At 41.0% G+C, this 17281-nt stretch overlaps 1 protein-coding gene across 4 annotated transcripts in view; it reads left to right on the forward strand.

Moving 5' to 3' along the window:
- The window catches only part of TP53BP1 (tumor protein p53 binding protein 1), a 1265047-nt gene that overhangs the window by 1014781 nt on the left and 232985 nt on the right, over positions 1 to 17281 (forward strand). The window lies entirely within an intron of this gene.

The following is a 17281-nucleotide window of genomic DNA, read 5'->3' on the forward strand; positions in this document are numbered from 1 at the left end:
AAGTACAAAAATACACACTGCTCTTCATTAAAGACATGTAGTACTTCACTTACTAGATCTCCTCTCATCCTGGTTAGTCAGGAACTGCCCTGAGCTTTGTCAGCTGGCATACTGTTACATGAGCTGACACGTTAACCTTCAGAGAAACTGGAGCAGTACAGGTGATTCTATTCTAATTATTAATCTTGTGTTATCACCCTAGCCATAGATCATTACGGCTGTGTTGCTTTTTTAAATAATTGTGTTGAATTATACGTGGAATGCTATTAGTTTCTATTACACTGCTCTTGTGCTGCATAACATATCTCCAGCCCTTGAGTAACTGTGGGGAGAAGTACCTGTATTTGTCAGAAATGCCATCACCCATGTCAGATTATCCATGACCCTAACTTGAAACTCTTGTAGATCGAAACTACCATTAATATATCCAATTATTACTTCATTGCTTGCTACTGATCCCATCAGTGTCCCCCAGAGACCAAAGAAATTATGTTAACATTACTGAAGTGGCTAAATATTAAACTAAATGCCTTTTTGCTAGGAGATCTCAATTACCTAATCATTACTTGTCATCCTTACATCTCTAAAAATGGATGCGCTTAGCATGTCCTTGACTTTGTTAGTAGCAGTGCACCAAAGAAGATTGTAAAACTACCCACTACAGGCTTAAATATCTTTGGCTGGGCCCTTACCAGCCTAGCCTTAGTCTTTCCCACCATCCCATATCTCCTTATCACATGTTAGTTCTGACCACATCAGTCATCTTCTCCATCAGGCCTAGTGGGACCATTCTGCCACTAAAAGAGAGTGTATGGAGAGATCAAAATGGCAAACCTGCTTAATTTTGTAGAAGACCTATGCAAATTTCGCAACAGTTCCATGCAAATTGACCCAACTGAGAGGGCTGCTCAGTCAGCTGCAACTTTTAATAGCACCATAGAAAAATCAGTACCCATCTACCCTATATATAATGGTAAATTAAAGAGTAAACCTATCTAGTGGAAGTCTAGGACTTTGGAGTAAGCACCCTCATTGGTTCTTTTGATTTTTTTTTTAGCTTTTGGTATTTAAGCCCCTCATTTGAGCGGTTTCTGCTTGTATGCACGTTGCGCAGCATCACTCACTGCTGCATAATTGTGCCCCATAGCCAGACAGATAATTTTGACAATTTTTCCCCTAGATACAGCTGTAGTACATTAGTGTAGTCCTTATCTTTAGTACAGCTCCATTCTAAGAAGTATTGCTAGTCAGCTGTGACCTGTTAAACCACTAGCCAAAAACCCTAACAGAAGTACCCATCTACAGAGTACCTCCTAATCAAGTCCTCAAAGCACCTCCTTTGTGATAACAGTTCTTCATACCTAGCATTATGGACAGTTGTTCTACCCTTGTTTTTCCTACCAGCCTTGTTGACTTGGGTCTCCTGAGGCAGTGTAGCAACTACCTCATGTACACTGACAACTCTGTACTAATAACACTCTAGACAGAGTGCGAGAGATGATTCTACACCAAGAATCTTGAATCCCTGCTCTCTTGCACTTGAAGCAATAACACTGAAGAGATTGTCAAGTCACCCACCTCTTCTCATGCATATAGTACCATTATTCATATACATACATGGAGGTTGTCTCAAAAAACTTACCGAAACAGCAGAGAGCTCCAAAATGTAAGACTGCTACAACTAACACAGTTCCCACAGAACCCAAGACACATAGCAGCACCAGTGTCTCACCTACCAAGCCTTTAAGGCATAACATTCAAAAAACAAATTTACTTGCTATTGAAGATTCCATAGTGAGACACACGGGTGTCCCACTCACCAAGTTAGATGAGGAGAAAGTCACGGTCAGCTGCCTGTCTGATGCCAGGATCCGTCAGATCACACATGCACCCAGGTCTGTCGGCAACAAGTACCATTATGACTGTGTCATAGCTCATGTTGGATTGAACGACCTGAGACGTACCTCACTGAAATATATGAAGAAAGACATGACTGAGCTCTCTGAGTATGTGTCCCAGGCAGGTATGTCCCTAGCCTTGATCAGCTTATTACCCTCACCTAGAATGATGCCACAGTGTAAACAAAAATGATTGATTTCAATAATTGGGTTAGTTTTTGGTGCCTTTCAAAGGGGATCCAGTTTCTCTCGACCTGGGGTGACATGGTCGACAAACCTTGCTGCTTTGCCAGAGACTGTTTGCACTTGGCACCACTGGGCTTTCAGCTGCTGGCAAAGGTTCCTGCCTCCCCATAGTGCCTTTTTTAGGCAATGTGTCAAAAACAAAATTGCCGATGTGAAAATTGCCAACCATAATAAAATAAGGGTTATGTTGCTAAACACTAGGAACTTAAACCAAAAAGTGCACACCTTGGAAGCACTTCTGTCACTGGAGGATGTAGATGTCCTGGTTCAAGGCTCCTGACTAGTTAGACTGGACAACGCCATAGAGTTACCCCAAGTTCAAATTACTGTGGGCAAGACTCCCATTCAAGTCATAGCTAGTTATAGATTCCCCCTCCATGGATCATGATGCGCACATGGTCTACTTGACCAAACTGGAGTCATTCCAAATATTGCCAAACACTCTGGTCATGGGGAATTTCAGTTATCCCACCATCAGCTGGGAAATCTACTCTAGCCTTAACTCACTAGCGCAAAATATTCTTGACTTTAACTCAGATGCCGTGAAACAAATTGTTCAAACCCCAACAAGAGGAACAAACATACTAGCTCTGGTCCTCACTAACATGACAAACGGATGCACCACTGCAACTGTCAGACCCTCATTAGTTAAACTCTGACCACAAATCAGTCGCCTTCAAACTGGCACTAACAGCAGAACTCTCAAAGGTTGAAGTCAGACTAAAAAACGTCACCAGAGCAAACTATACTCTCCTAGGGGAAGGTATAAATGCATTCCAAGCCCCACCCCTAGCTGGAAGTGGTAACTACATCAAAGCTTACACAGCCCTGTGCAATAACTTATATAAGTGTATAGACCCTTGTATTCCAGAGAGAATCAAAGCCAGAGCTCCAAGTAAAAACAAGCCATCCTGGTGGATATCCAGCTTAAACTTTGCTAGTAATGCAAAAAGTTGCTGTCTAAGAAAACTAAGGCAAGGTCCCAGTAATGGAAAAGCATCCTCCTCAGTCTCAACAGGCAAATAAGACATGTCAAGTCATCTAAGGGTAACTTTGAGAAAAAAACAGGAGGTTAGGTTTGGCATAATGGTTAAGGTGTGTTGCCTTACAAACACAAGGTGCAGGGTTTGATTCTCAAATAGGATAATTGGCTAGGCTTAAAATGGCCCACAAGGGAAGTTAGCCTAGTACTGACCTATGAACTTAGCTATCACAACTAAGGATAACCGTAAGGCCTTTCACAGCTACGTATATACCCTGAAAGGTAGGACTCAAACATGTGCCGAATTAATGACTAATGGTATCACACACACTGATCCCGGAGAAATAGCAAACCTACTATCAGACCGATTTGGGGAAAATTTCACTTCCTTATCCCCTCCAAACTTATCACATACCTTAGCCCCAACTTGCCCCCCACTCTGCATATCCAAAGAGCAGGTCATTAAGGCCTTGTCTAAGATGAAAAACACAGCCTCTATGGGACCTGACGGCATCCCAGGCAGTCTTCTAAATAAACTAAAACATGAACTAGCATCACCATACCCTAGTCAATCACAGCCTAACCACAGACTTTATTCCTGTGGACTGGAGAACAGCAACAGGTATTCCCCTCCACAAAGGTGGCTTAGCAGCAGACCCAGGGAATTATGGACCCATAAGTCTGACCAGCCTCATCTGTAAAGCCATGCAACGTATCATGGACCTCATAAATAAAGACATAGGTGACCTTCAATCCCTGGATCTGACCCAATTCGGCTTCGTCAAGAGCAGGTCCTGCCTGTAAAACCTGGTGGATTTCTTCGAAAATGTGGCCAGGGCCATTGACAAAGGCAAATCTGTGCACACAGCTTACCCCGACTTGGCAAAGGCCTTTGACACAATCCCACACTCGGGCATTACTGATAGACTTAGCAAACTGAATGTAAACTGCTTTGCTGTAATATGAGTTGCCAATGTGCTCACAAACCTTTCACACACTATCAAAGTGGGTGACTCCACATCAACCAGCAGACCTGTCACCAGCGGGGTGCCACAAGGGTCAGTGCTGGGCCCCCTACTGTTTGGCATAAACTTCTCAGAAGTTCAGGTCGAAACTAAGGGGCTGTGGCTGATCAGGTTTGTGGACATCTGCAAACTGGGTGCAATTATTGAATCCCCAAATTATGTCAGTATACTTCAGGAGAGACTTGCGCAGAAAAATGACTGGTGTCTTAGTCACAGCCTCAAACTGAATGCAAATAAATGCATCATCATTCCCTTCCCTAAAAACAATGTCCGTTCACACTATCAAATTAACAACAATACCCTGTGTACCTATGAAGTTTTAAGAGATCTGGGATCGCAAATAGACTGCGAGCTTAACTCTGATCACCATGTGTATACTGTAGTAAGGAAGGCTTTCTGTGTAGTACACTTGATTAGCAAAGGCATCACTTCTAGAGCAAAGGAGGTTATTACCCTTCTATACTTGTCACTAATCAGGCCCATAATTGAATATAATGCCCCTTTTGGCATGTACCATTACAAAGTACCTGCAGCAGTTAGAGAGACTTTAGAGGTTTCTAACTAAGAAGATCAAGTGACTCTAGCATGTGCCTTACACAGACTGACTAAAGTCCCTGTCACTATACTTAGTATCGTATAGACTTCTTAGGGGAGACTTATGCCTGACTTGAAGAGCAATCTCCAAACCAAACCGCATAAATTTGCTGCACATCCGTATATCAAACAGGACTAGAGCTTACCCATTCTAGGGACCTAAATATGGCCTGTGACTTGAATAGGACATGCTGGAGGGACTGATTTGTCTCCCAGTAGCTGCTGCATCTTTGGAATAGGCTGCCAATTCATATGAAGCAGAGACTCTCTATGACATTGTTCAAAAGGAACCTGGACGAGTGAATGGGGCACTGTAAATCCTTAGCAGGGATAGCACCCACAACCCTCCTGGACACGGGCAGTCTTTACTAAATACAATCCTGGGTATTGACTAGAGTATGTGTGGTATTACATTCGGATAAAATAGCTAGGCTTGAAATGACCTCTGGGTTGATAGCTTAGTAACCTCCTATGATCCTATGGTTTCTTCATTCTCCACTGGGGAAATCAGTATACTTTGTGTGCCATGGAGATGTGCTTCCCTCACACCCCTGAAAGAGTTGAGCAGTCTCAGTCCCCCCTACTTGCTAACTCCAGCAGGAGTCTGAGACACTAATCAAACTGAGGTCTGTCGTTCTTTAGGCTAGGGTGGCTTTGCCTGTCATTTCCTCATTTATATCCTAGGCTATGCAAGGCATTGCATTATATCAGAAATAAATTTACAGAAGGAAAAACATCTCATCTGTCGCCAAGACTTACTGAAAAAGATAAATCTTAGGATTCAACTGACAGTTTACTGTCATCAGCAGAGTATGAGAAGACATGCCCTTGCAGGCAGATTCCTTAAAATGTTTAACGTAAATTTGTTTTGCTACTGGTTTTGTCCCTGATGAGTGGTTTACTGCACTGGTGATTCTCCATAAGGGTAGCCTTACAGCCACCCCTGGTAATTACATACCTGTCAGCCTTACAGGCCTTGTCTGCAAAGCCACGGAACAAATCATAATTCATTCAACTAGAACAAACCTTTAAATGCCAAACATAGTAAACGAAAAAACGAGCAAGCAACGGATTCTTCAACACTTTATTCTTGTAAGCGCTTTCATTGACACCAGTGTATCAGCTTCTTCAGACTAAATAAAACAACTTGCCCCCAGTCTCCCAATTTAAAACTTCTTCAAAAAGTTCAAAACCAATGAACTGATGGCCACAAAAGTGATGTCATCATATACATTCAAAATTAAAGCAACATTGCCTATTTTAGTGCTGCTATAACAAACATTCCCATTATGGGAAGGAAAGAAAAAACTTTTACAGACGTTATTTAAAATCAAAAATGACCATGTATGTCTAAGTCAACAAGTTCTATACCACCTAAAGAATATTAGCACTCTCGCTGTACAAAAGCCATACAAAAATGCATACATATTAAACTCTAAACTCTAGTAAATTATGCACCACAATATTAAAATCTGATCATGCCTAATATTTTTCCATATATAGTTAATACTTCATAAAACAAGCGACTTACAAACTGTTACGTGGAATCAGGTAAAATCTTAGATGTTGTTGAAGAAAACTGTCATTGATATTTGCACAGTATGTTGCACATCCTATTTATTTTATTTATTTCACATTTGTTTCCAGGAAAGTTCAACTGGACACGTGTCTTTTTTCAGCGGAGGCCCGGGGAGAAAAATTCCAGTAAACATGTTGTTAAGATTAATAATAAAAAAATTCTAGTAGCATACTGAATCATCAGTAGTACAAAAATAGGCAAAACAGTACCTTAGAGAAGACAATAACATAACATATGATACTTGCATTTGGACAAAGAAGAAGGCAAGTTGCAATAGAATGAGAGAACAGAATGAAGTATGATAGCCGCAACTATGACAGATGTGGATATATATACAGAGCTCAGCGTTATCTGGGATGGTAACAAGAGCAAAGCCAGTTGTCTATAAAGTGAGAAGATAGGAGCTTTTTAATTTGCGCTAAGGAGCAGTTAGAGGAAATCCAGGATGGCAGTTTGTTCCATGTTTTTGGAATAACATTAGAGACAAGAGATTCCCCAGCTGAGTTGTTAGCTTTGGTGGTTTCTAACAGCACTTTATTTCTGGGGTGTAGGGGTCTAATAGAGGTATATGGTTGTAAAATATTTTTGAGAGCAGGGATTTTATCTGACTGGTGTAGCATTTTATCTTATGAGGTATTCAACGTTATTTATACTGCTGATAATTTTAAAACTTGTATTTGATTGTATTTTTATAAATATCTCAATAGGCATGAACTCGGAGAAGAATTTCTTTCTGTCATGTGAAAGCTTATGTCCGGTTAACAAAAGTATTCTATGTGTTTGGGTTGTACAGTTTCCAAGATATAACAATTTGTTTGAGAAATTTAGCAAAAATATAATTTTGGGTTTGTATGCATTGTAATATATTGTAGTATTTATTGAAAAACTATGAATGCACTATTATCACTGTAAAATGCATATTATTGATAACATTGCTATTCATACAGTGTGAATAGCTTATTATTCTTAAAATATTCACATCTGTTTATCTTTCGCCTTTTAAGTCGATATTTCAGAAAATGTTCTGGAATGAAAAATTGTGTGTGACATTTCACCCCGCACAGGTGTTATGAGATAACTGACGTTTTGCACTCCAGGATCACAAACCTTATTAAATTTGACCCACAACAGTTTGGCTTTGTTATGGTTAGATCACATGTATTTAAAGTGCTAAACATCTTCACAGGGGTTACACAGGCAGTAGGTGGTAATCATGCAGTGCGCATGGTGTATCTTAACCAGTTCAAGGCCTTCAGTGCTCATGCTGGCAGAATACAAAAGCAAAATGTTAAAAAAAAATTTCCCATTTGTATAAAAATGGGGAAATTATTATAGTTTAATACACATATACTGTGAGCAATAGATATTACATCCACCAGAAGCCCCAAATCACATGATTGTATTGTTTATTTTCAGCCTTTCTTATCTTGTTACAGTGTAAAGCCTGGTAACATTACATTTGAGACAAAGTACTTTCTTACTTTAATATCCCTAACATAAACAGCAGTCACTGATACCCCCACCTCCCATTTAAAATAGTTCTGCATACCATAAGGACTGCTTTACAATGTAACAAGCAGTTTAGATCAGGATTTTTTTTATACAAACATTAATAAGAATAAAACCTTTTTACTTGCATTTACTTCTTAGTTTCCTTTTAAATATTAATGACAAAGTGGGGGACTATGCTTTATAGACCTACCACCAGTTTAACACAAGTCAACAAACTTCCAATATTTTTCAGCCACTTCTTCTTGCAGAGGCACAATTCTTATGTCTAAACTCCATATAATGGGAATGACACTTTACGGCTCTCTCCCATTGATTCTATAATTTCATAGTTATTGCAGATCTTCTTTCTTTTCATTATCTCGACCTCCCAAGACCAGTATCTGGTTCAAGTCCAATGCCCTTTTGATTCTTTTAGTCAGCCCCTGGAGGGTTTCTGTCACTCATTTTCCTTTGCAACAATAGAGAAAGGTTTCACTGGCAAATTCTGTGTTGTGAACATTATTACTAAGAAAAGTAGGAGAAACAGAGCCCCCTTCAGCTTGCTGATTCACTCTTAAGCATTTTTTTACTTCCTAGGAAAAATATTCTGAAGACAGTGGGATTTATCAGTTTTGATCTCACACCGGCCTGTCAGTATCCCCTGATTGTTGAGATAAACTTGCATTCTCTTCAACCTCCCATCCAGTCTGAGTGATGGGTACCAAGCTGATTGTCGGGTCCGATCCAGTCCTGCTAGTGCTGCAATCCTCCAGTTCCTTTAAGATTTTTCTCTTCTATAATCGTGTCACACTACTAGCTTACTTCAAATCTCATTTGCCACTTGTAGAGTTTGGATGGATTTTGTGAATGCCATCTAAGCTCTCCTTTATTACATTGTCTTTTTGCCTCTTTATAGCCTCTTCCCATTGGAATAATAATTGTAGCTCATTTGGGGTTATTTTGTAGCTGCTAGTACATAAAAGTTTACAAATCAATGTCTTTCTTCCTTGTTGCTTGTCTCCTTCCTCTTTATTCTTCATTAGGGCAGTAGGCCCAACAATGTATGTGTTGTTTCTTGAAAAAAAAAATATACAAGTAGTTGAGAAAATTCTGTATGTTTTAGGTAATGAAAAAGTTGAATAGTTTTAATAGTGCTTTGTGCAGAGTGATTTTTTTTACAGCACACTATTTTTTTCATTTCTTGATTAATAAAGCCCAAGAAGAGCTTCTACAGTAAACCGTCAGTTAACTCAAGCAACAGAAAAAATTGAAGAAATACAACATAGTATGAGCAATTGTTTTTCATGTGCTGCACTTTGTCCTCCCCCTCGCAGAAACATACCTTGCATTTTGAGTGAGTTTTAAAAAGGAAGATACAAATAAATTCCCCTCTCTCTTCAACCTGAGAACAAGTCACATTGCTAAAATGTCAGCAATCGCTCCATACTCCGTCAGTTTGCATCAGATTGCACATTCTCTCTCTGATCACACACAAAAACACACACACACACACACACACACACACACACACACACACACACACACACACACACACACACACAGTCTCCAGCTTTCATATATGCATTCACTCACTCTTTCTCTCTCTCTCTGACCTCTCACACATAGTCACTTCTGCTTTCATATATGCATTCACTCTCTCTCTCTATTCAATTCATTCAACTCCAATCCACTCAGCGTGCCATCTTTCTAGCAGATATATAAGTTTAAAATATTATTCCACCCTCCACCCAGGCTTTTAATTACTGTATTTCAATATTAAAATCAAATCAATACAGTGCTTATGGTATGGTATGGTGTAGTATTGAGTACAGTATTTCTCAGGTCTGTTTTTAATAGTAACTCTCAAGCAACCAGAAACTACACTTATCCAGCATCTACAAATCCCTATGTGTTCCTGATAACTGAGAGTTTACTGTACAAGTGTGCCAAGTGTGACCATAAAATCCTTCCCCAGGACACCTACAACCTCTGCATGGTGTACCTGTGGCCAGATCATCTGGATGAAGACTGCTGTGTATGCAAAGCTTTCGAATCTTGCTGCCTAGGGCGATCATAGTAAGCTAATAGTAAGCTAATTCTTAAGGGTCTGCTTCCCTCAGATCCCTCTTCTGATAAATCTATTAAAAAATAAATAAAAAATATCATATGTAATGTAGCCTTCTCATCTCCAAAGACTGGATCCTGTTCTATATGTGTCTGCAGTTGTTCAGTCTTCTCAGGCTTTTCCTCCTTCAGACCCAGAAATCATCATTCTGGGCGTTTCCAAGGCCTTCTGCCCATTAACGTTCATTGGAAAGAGAACTCCCTCATTTTATCTCCAGGCCCTCTTTCACCTCTTCCCCTGGTCTGTCGGGTCCTTTGGAAGCACCAGTGATGTAATTAGGGAACCCATGATGAGAGCCTTCTTGATGATGCAAATTGAAATGGATTTCATCCCATCCCCCTCTGTTTCCAGGGCAGATCAGGTTGGCCCCACTGCTCCTTTATTTGCTCTTTCCCTTGTCCACGTTTCAGCACCTGGACATCACTCAGAATTTGTGCGTCCTGAACCGACTGGTACCAGTACCACTCAGCATCAGACCCCTCTCATTAAATTTATTCAGCAGCAAGGCATTGAATGTGAAATGAGTTTTGGGAATGAGTGAGCAACACTGGGTCTTCATCACCAACCTTCTTGGTGCTGTTTTCAATGTTGGAGACATCAGCCTTCAATGAATTGTCACCAGTCTCCTCCTATAGGCTCCCTAAATCTTTGATGATGATAATTCCTTCCTCGGTGTCACAACTATTTTGGAAGGGAGGGATGTGGCACCAGATCAGACATTTCTGGTATCTGACCTGGAGTTGTCATTCAAAGTAATGGAGAAGATGATTGCTGCTCCTCAGAAAGCAACTTCACAGACTCCATTGGTGTTGGCCCCAGGACACCATGCAGTCTACTACTCAGCTTATTCATCAAGCTTCCCAAGGTCAGTGCAGAGCCATGGCCTCAAGTAAATGGCTCAGGTGCTACTTGAGTTCTCTAAGGATTCCCCCCTCCTGCCAATGTTCCTAGAAAAAGAACATGCAAAATGAGGCAAATAGACTCCACTAAGGAGTCTTTGACATCTGAGACCAGCTCTGGTTGTTGAGAGGGTTCCACCCAGTTCCTTCCGGAGGACAGCACATTGGGTGAGATATTGGAATTAATGAGACAGAGGGGAGTCAAGGCCTGTAGATCCATCCCCTCGGGACAAGGAGCTGTGCACCCTCCACTTCCTGGGTGGTTCCTCCTAATGACCTTCTGATAGATTTGACCACCAGGAGGGCATGGCAGGAATCTGATTCCTGTGAAGCCACCCCAGGAAGCATGAGAAAATTCTTGCCCACCTCAGGATAAACAGCAGTGGTCTAGGGAACTTCTGGTGGATTGTTTGATTGTAACAGTAGCCAGCAAGAAAAAAACTGTATGATACAGCTGCTGTCCATTCTGCTAACAAAAAGTCTAGAGCAATGTAATGCATAGAATGAGGAAGTATGGTTATGTCTCAGGTACTCAGAATGTTAAATTATGCAACACACATGAATTGGTTCCAGGGATATTTTGCAGAACAAGCTTCATATATTTTGCAAAGGCCATCCATGCCAAAGTCTAGAAATTGGTTAGAGATCACAGCAGGGACAATGCTTAACATAATGCTGCTGATGTAGCTTCCCTTACGTTGGGAACAGGCATTATGATGAGACATTATGCCTGGCTTCTCCTTTGTGCACAACTTTAAGCCATCATTCATGAATGTCCTTTTTAATGGCACCACTTTATTTGGACGTTCAGTGAAAGAAAAGCTGATGCTCAGTAAGCAGAAAGGCAAGACCCTGTCTGTCATAGGCATTAAATTTGAGACCCCTCAAAGATCCTACAACAGAAATGCCGAGAGGTCCAAATCATTATGGTTTGGAAAACTTCAGCATCAGCCCTTTGACACCATCTTGGACAGGGACGGTCATGGCAGCCCCTTTAATGGACATACATTCAGAGATTGAGGTGGTCTACCGAATCAGTGATTCTGGGGGGCCTTTTTCAAACATACAGTACCACTGTCCCTGAAGGAGGCTTGCCCAGCTGATCCCCATGAAGACACTCTGAACCATTTATCTCTCTACTGTCCTGTGTGGATGGACATCACACGTGCTTCTCAGGTAATAGAGATGATATCCAAATTCTAATACTATCTCTTTTTCCCCATCTGCCACCCTTCCAAAACCAGCTATTCCCAGGCATTCCACCTCACCAATGAAAAGCGACAAAAAGAGAAATACTCTCTCTTCTAAGAAAAAGAACCATCCAAGATCTCCACCTTTCCAGAGAGAGAGAGAGAGTCGGGAGATTATTACAGTTAGTTCAAGGAGGAACAAGGACCTCATGCACCCTCTAGATTTCAGAGGGCTAAATTGTCATGCCAAAAAGGCCCCTTTCAGAATGATCACAGTGCAATCAATTTTGCCTTGCCTGAAAGCAAACAACTGTATGTGCTCAGTATATCTCCAGGATGCTACTTTCACATCAAGATACTGATGGCATCAAGGAGATTTCTACACTTCCAGTTATGAGCCGATTGTTATTAACTCAGAGCCCTGCCCTTTGGTGTCACTGCTGCCCACCTGCTGTTTACCAAGTGTAAGGCAGTGCTCACAGTTCACCTGAAATGTAGTTGGAGCCTCATATTGTCACATTTTGGACAACTGGCTCCTTGTTGCGATGACCCATGAATCCCTTGTTGAGGTTGGACTCTGCTTTTTGCAGCTCTGCCTATTGTTAGGCTTGACTTTTTATAGTTTATAGTGGTACATATCTCCAAAGCAGTCCATAATATTTATCAGATGATATCTTGACACAAGTTATACAGTCAGCCTTCCCCCAAAGAAAATCCAGACAGAGCTTCAATCCTCCATCTTCTGAAAGATTTACTATTGAATTTCCAAAACTGCATTCACCGACCGGTCACAATGGTTGACTCGAAATGCTGAATTCAGAACGTCAAAATAGCAGACGTGGTGAAAATTAATACATTGGCATCCATAGTTCTATGTATTCGACATAGCAGGAGGTGACGGCAGTCACCCATGCTATGCACCTTAACGTACCATTACATTGTACAGTCAATGGTACATTAATTGTACTACTTTTCAGGGGGGCCACACCCCCCCTGCACCCCCACCTCCCTACAAATTAAATATATCAACTCTGAGAATGCACTAAAGTGAAGAAATGGGCTAATTCCCTGTTCCTCACTGAACCACGATCTCTGTTCACAATTCCAAACTCAGATACTCGAGCTAGACTACCCATTCACTATAGTGTAGTCGGTGTATTTTGGTTTGGCATTCTGCCATTTGAAAAGTGCTTTTTGACCACATGCCAGTGGAGCACAGGCACTTTGGACATTTAATAGTAAACCCTTCTGAAACATTAGTCTCCTTTTAGTACTCTGAGTATTAGGTTTGATGGCCTCAGCTATAGTCTGTGTCCTTCATGAATGCTTCTACATGTGCATACTTTAGTGGTTACTAAAGATGCAGTGGACACAGTTTTCAGACCATCCTGCAACCCCCATAATCATTACACTGCTGCACAACAAGCATTTGAAATGGTGGCTCACCTCTTTCACTGTGCCTCCTAAGAGGGCAGCAATCACCATGTATACCTCCTCTTTGGAAGGGAGGAGTCCAAAGAAGTGGAAATGAAACAGAATCCTGGGGCTGAAGGCAGTCCTCCTGGCATTGCAGGAATTCTAAGATCTTCTCTGGGAGTGACTTCATTTTGGATAGACAACATGTTTCTGGTGTGGTATTTGAAGAAGCAAGGAGGAGCCAGATCCTGCCCCCTTTGTATGGAGGCTGTAAAGGTTTGGCAGTGAGCAATTGCTTTGCGTCACTCTTGACTGCAATGCATATTCCAGAGAAAGCCAGCTGTCTTGTAGATAGGCTAGGCAGGTCTATCTTTGTGCCTCCAGAGTGGGCTCTCAACCTACTGATGACTCTTGAGGTACTCTGCATTTGGGGCCAGCCTTGCTGTGATCTCTTTGCTTCTCTAATCAACACCATCTGCAGTAGCTTCTTTGTTCTGATCCCTCTGGTTGAACAGTCCGCAAGAAACAGTAGACAGTGGCCCACTAGACTCATCTATGCCTTTCCTCCTCTTACTGTAATGCCTTGTGTATTACAGAATGCAACTGGATGCAAAGCCACACTGATCTTCATTGCCTCATACTGGCATGATGATGGTCAAGGATCCTTTGTTATATGAAAGTAAGGTTCACATTCTTTCTGCATCTCAAAAAGAATCCATTCAGGAGTGTATAGGAGGAAATGAAAATGCTATCCAATATGGGCTGTGAAGCAAGGCAGTAACCCCTTCTCTAATTTCATTCTGGAAACCCTACAATTTCTTTCACACTTATTTGACAAAGGTTTTCATTTTTCCATAATAAAAGTTCAGCTTGCTTCTTTATCCAACTTCCATCTCATGAGTCATAATTATGAGAAGCCTTGTTAAAAGGAACCTTTCTGTTGCAACCTCCTATAAAGGAGCTGGTTCCATTTTAGGACCATAACTTTGTTTTAGAAGTATTAACAATCCTCCCTTTGAGCCAACATCTACACCAAACCTGAAATTGCTGTCCTGGAAGATTATTTTTGGTGGCAGTTAAATCTATTAAAAGAATTTCAGAACTACAAGTTTTAACTTCCAATCCTCCTTACTTAATTTATCATAAAGACTATTTCACTCTGTACTAATCTTTCCTTTATTCCCCAAGATTGCCTCCGAGACTAATTCAAACCAATCTGTTCATTTGCTTGTTTTTTTCCTAGCCATTCTAACCAGGGAAAGTACATTCTTCACACCGTAGATGTTCACAAATAGATTTGATTATGTCTTCACAGAACAAAGCATTCAGGAAAAACAAACAATTGTTCATCTCCTTCACCCCGACATATTAATATCTAAAGTAACCTGGTACAGGTGGTTATCAGATTGCATTTCCTTTGCCTATACTTCACACAATAAATCTTTACCAGCAAGCCATTTTATGAAGTTAATTGCTACTTTACACCTTCTAAAGTCTTTCTAAAACTCCACTGTGGATGAAATTTGCACTGCAGCAACTTGTTCTGTATTGCAAACCTTTACCAAACATATCCAGATTGTGGGTTTCCTTCAGAGCAGCTATCCTAAAGGGTATCCTGTCCTGATGCCACGCAGAATTTACAGGTAGCTTGGGATTCTGACCTACCATTTGGATTAGATTAGGATGAATAGGATATGGAAGTTGTATACTTGACGTAACGCTGGATCCTTTCATCCTAGTCCATCAGATAAAGCCCTTTCTCCATCCCCTGACAAATTGTCATTTTCTGAGGTCTTGGCAGACAATCCAGAAGCTCTTTGCTCTCTCTCTCCATGTCCATCTATGAGACATTGCTTTCATTTATCAGTCATCACACTCAGTTTGAGGTATGTTAGTACCCTGTGAGATTATGTGAAGGAAAACCTCAATGGAGCACTGGCACGGCTGGATCAGATCCAACAGGTGGCACTGCACCCATCAGTCTTATCAGATGGTCTATGATGAAAGGATCCAGGTTTATGATAGGTACGTAACTTTAGTTTCTCTTCTGCCTGGTGTACAGTGAATAATCATGACCCACAAACACTGTGGCATCCCCAGTTCTTAATACTTTTCCTTTCTGTCACAGTTTTGTCAAGAACAGATGTCCTTCCATTTCACTGTTGCAGTATTCTTTACATTAGGGATCCCCTGCCAAGGACGGCATGATGTCTAACCAGTATAACAGAGCTTTAGGTTGCTCCAAGGTACGCCATACATCACTTGTATGCTCCTTGCATAGCGTGGGGCATAAAGGTGACATCTGGACATACCATCCTCAGAACTTCTTTGCCACCAGTCGGAATGCCTGTACCGTTGCTGGTTTACCAAGACATTGTAGATACGTGCCCCACTGGGATTCTTTTTTTAATTATCCTTTATTATTGTTACTTATTTATTTATTTAACATTTGTTAACCAGGAAAGTCCGACTTGGAACAAAGTTAGTTTTTAGCGAAGGCCCAGGGAGAAATGCTCCAGATGTATGACTTTGTGATGTGGGAGGAAACCAGAGCACCCGGAGGAAACCCCCATGAACGCAAGGAGGGACATGCAGACTCCACACAGAAGGCACTCTAGCCAAGAATCGAACTAGAGAACCTCTTGCTGTGTGGCAGTCGACAATGCTACTGCTGCGCCACTGCGCCATCCATTATGGGGTTTCATGTCATCCAAGAAGGGTAAATGCCAATGTGGGAGGCAGGTTCCCCATAAAGGCCACCACAACCAGTGTCTTTTTTGCTTAGGTGCCTCCCACGACTGTATTTCCTGTTCCATTTGGGAGGCTTTTGTACCTAAACCCCTTCATAGCAGACTATCTTCTTTTGTGCTCTACCTTTAAAATCAGCGTCTTAAGCTGCTTGCGAAAGGCATGATGGAGGCTACTTCCCGCTCCAAGGGACAGGTGTCTTTTTTTCTGGTTTTATCAGGTGCAAAATAAAACTGTCCGCAAATAAAGCCCATTTTTCTTGACTACCATACCAATTATATCCTTCAATTTCTGACTCCCTTATTTTCTTTGCCAGTGACTCTAAATGTAACTCAAATAAAGGGGAAAGAGGACACCCTTGCCTGGTTTCTCTGTTCAAACACAACTTAAAAGAGAGGAACCCTCCCACTTTAATTTTTGCCTCCCTTTCCACAGTTATCTTCCTAATTAACCTTATTTTTGTATCAGGGAATGCAAATGTTTCCATTGCCCTACTAATAAAATCTCAGCTTACGCTGCCAAATACTTTCTGTGCATCGACAACTACCAACAACAGCGGTATTTTCTTGCATTCTGCTTCCCTCTGGATCATCACTGTTTTACTAATGTTGTCAAATGTTTGCCTCCCTTACACAAAACTACAGTGATTCATATCTATCAAATTTGGCAACACCTTTGCCATTGTTTTAACTTGTGTTGACATAAACACTTTATAATCGTGGCTTAAAATTGAAATTAGCCTGTATGAAGCTGGATCTGGTCTTTACACCCACAGCTTTCTTACAGGATGTTGATTCTACTCCTTTTAAAATACTGTTAAACAGAACTTTCCAGATCTTTACTACTTTCCTCCCTGCTAGGTTCCAAACTTCCACAGGATGTATTCCTGGAGACTTAACCTGCAGATTAATTATATGTCACCATTTTCATTTCATCTCCTCTCATTTTAACTGTTAATTGTTGAGCCTCATCTACCTCTAAACTAGTCATGCTCAGTCTTCCATAAATATTTTCATTTGTGCTTTTTCTTGATTTCCACATCTCTCTGGTTTATACAAATTTTCATAAAATGTCCAAAATGTCTCTAA

Source organism: Protopterus annectens, chromosome 7.part0, assembly GCF_019279795.1.
Source record: "Protopterus annectens isolate FY-2018-M chromosome 7.part0, PAN1.0, whole genome shotgun sequence".
NCBI lineage: Eukaryota > Metazoa > Chordata > Ceratodontiformes > Protopteridae > Protopterus > Protopterus annectens.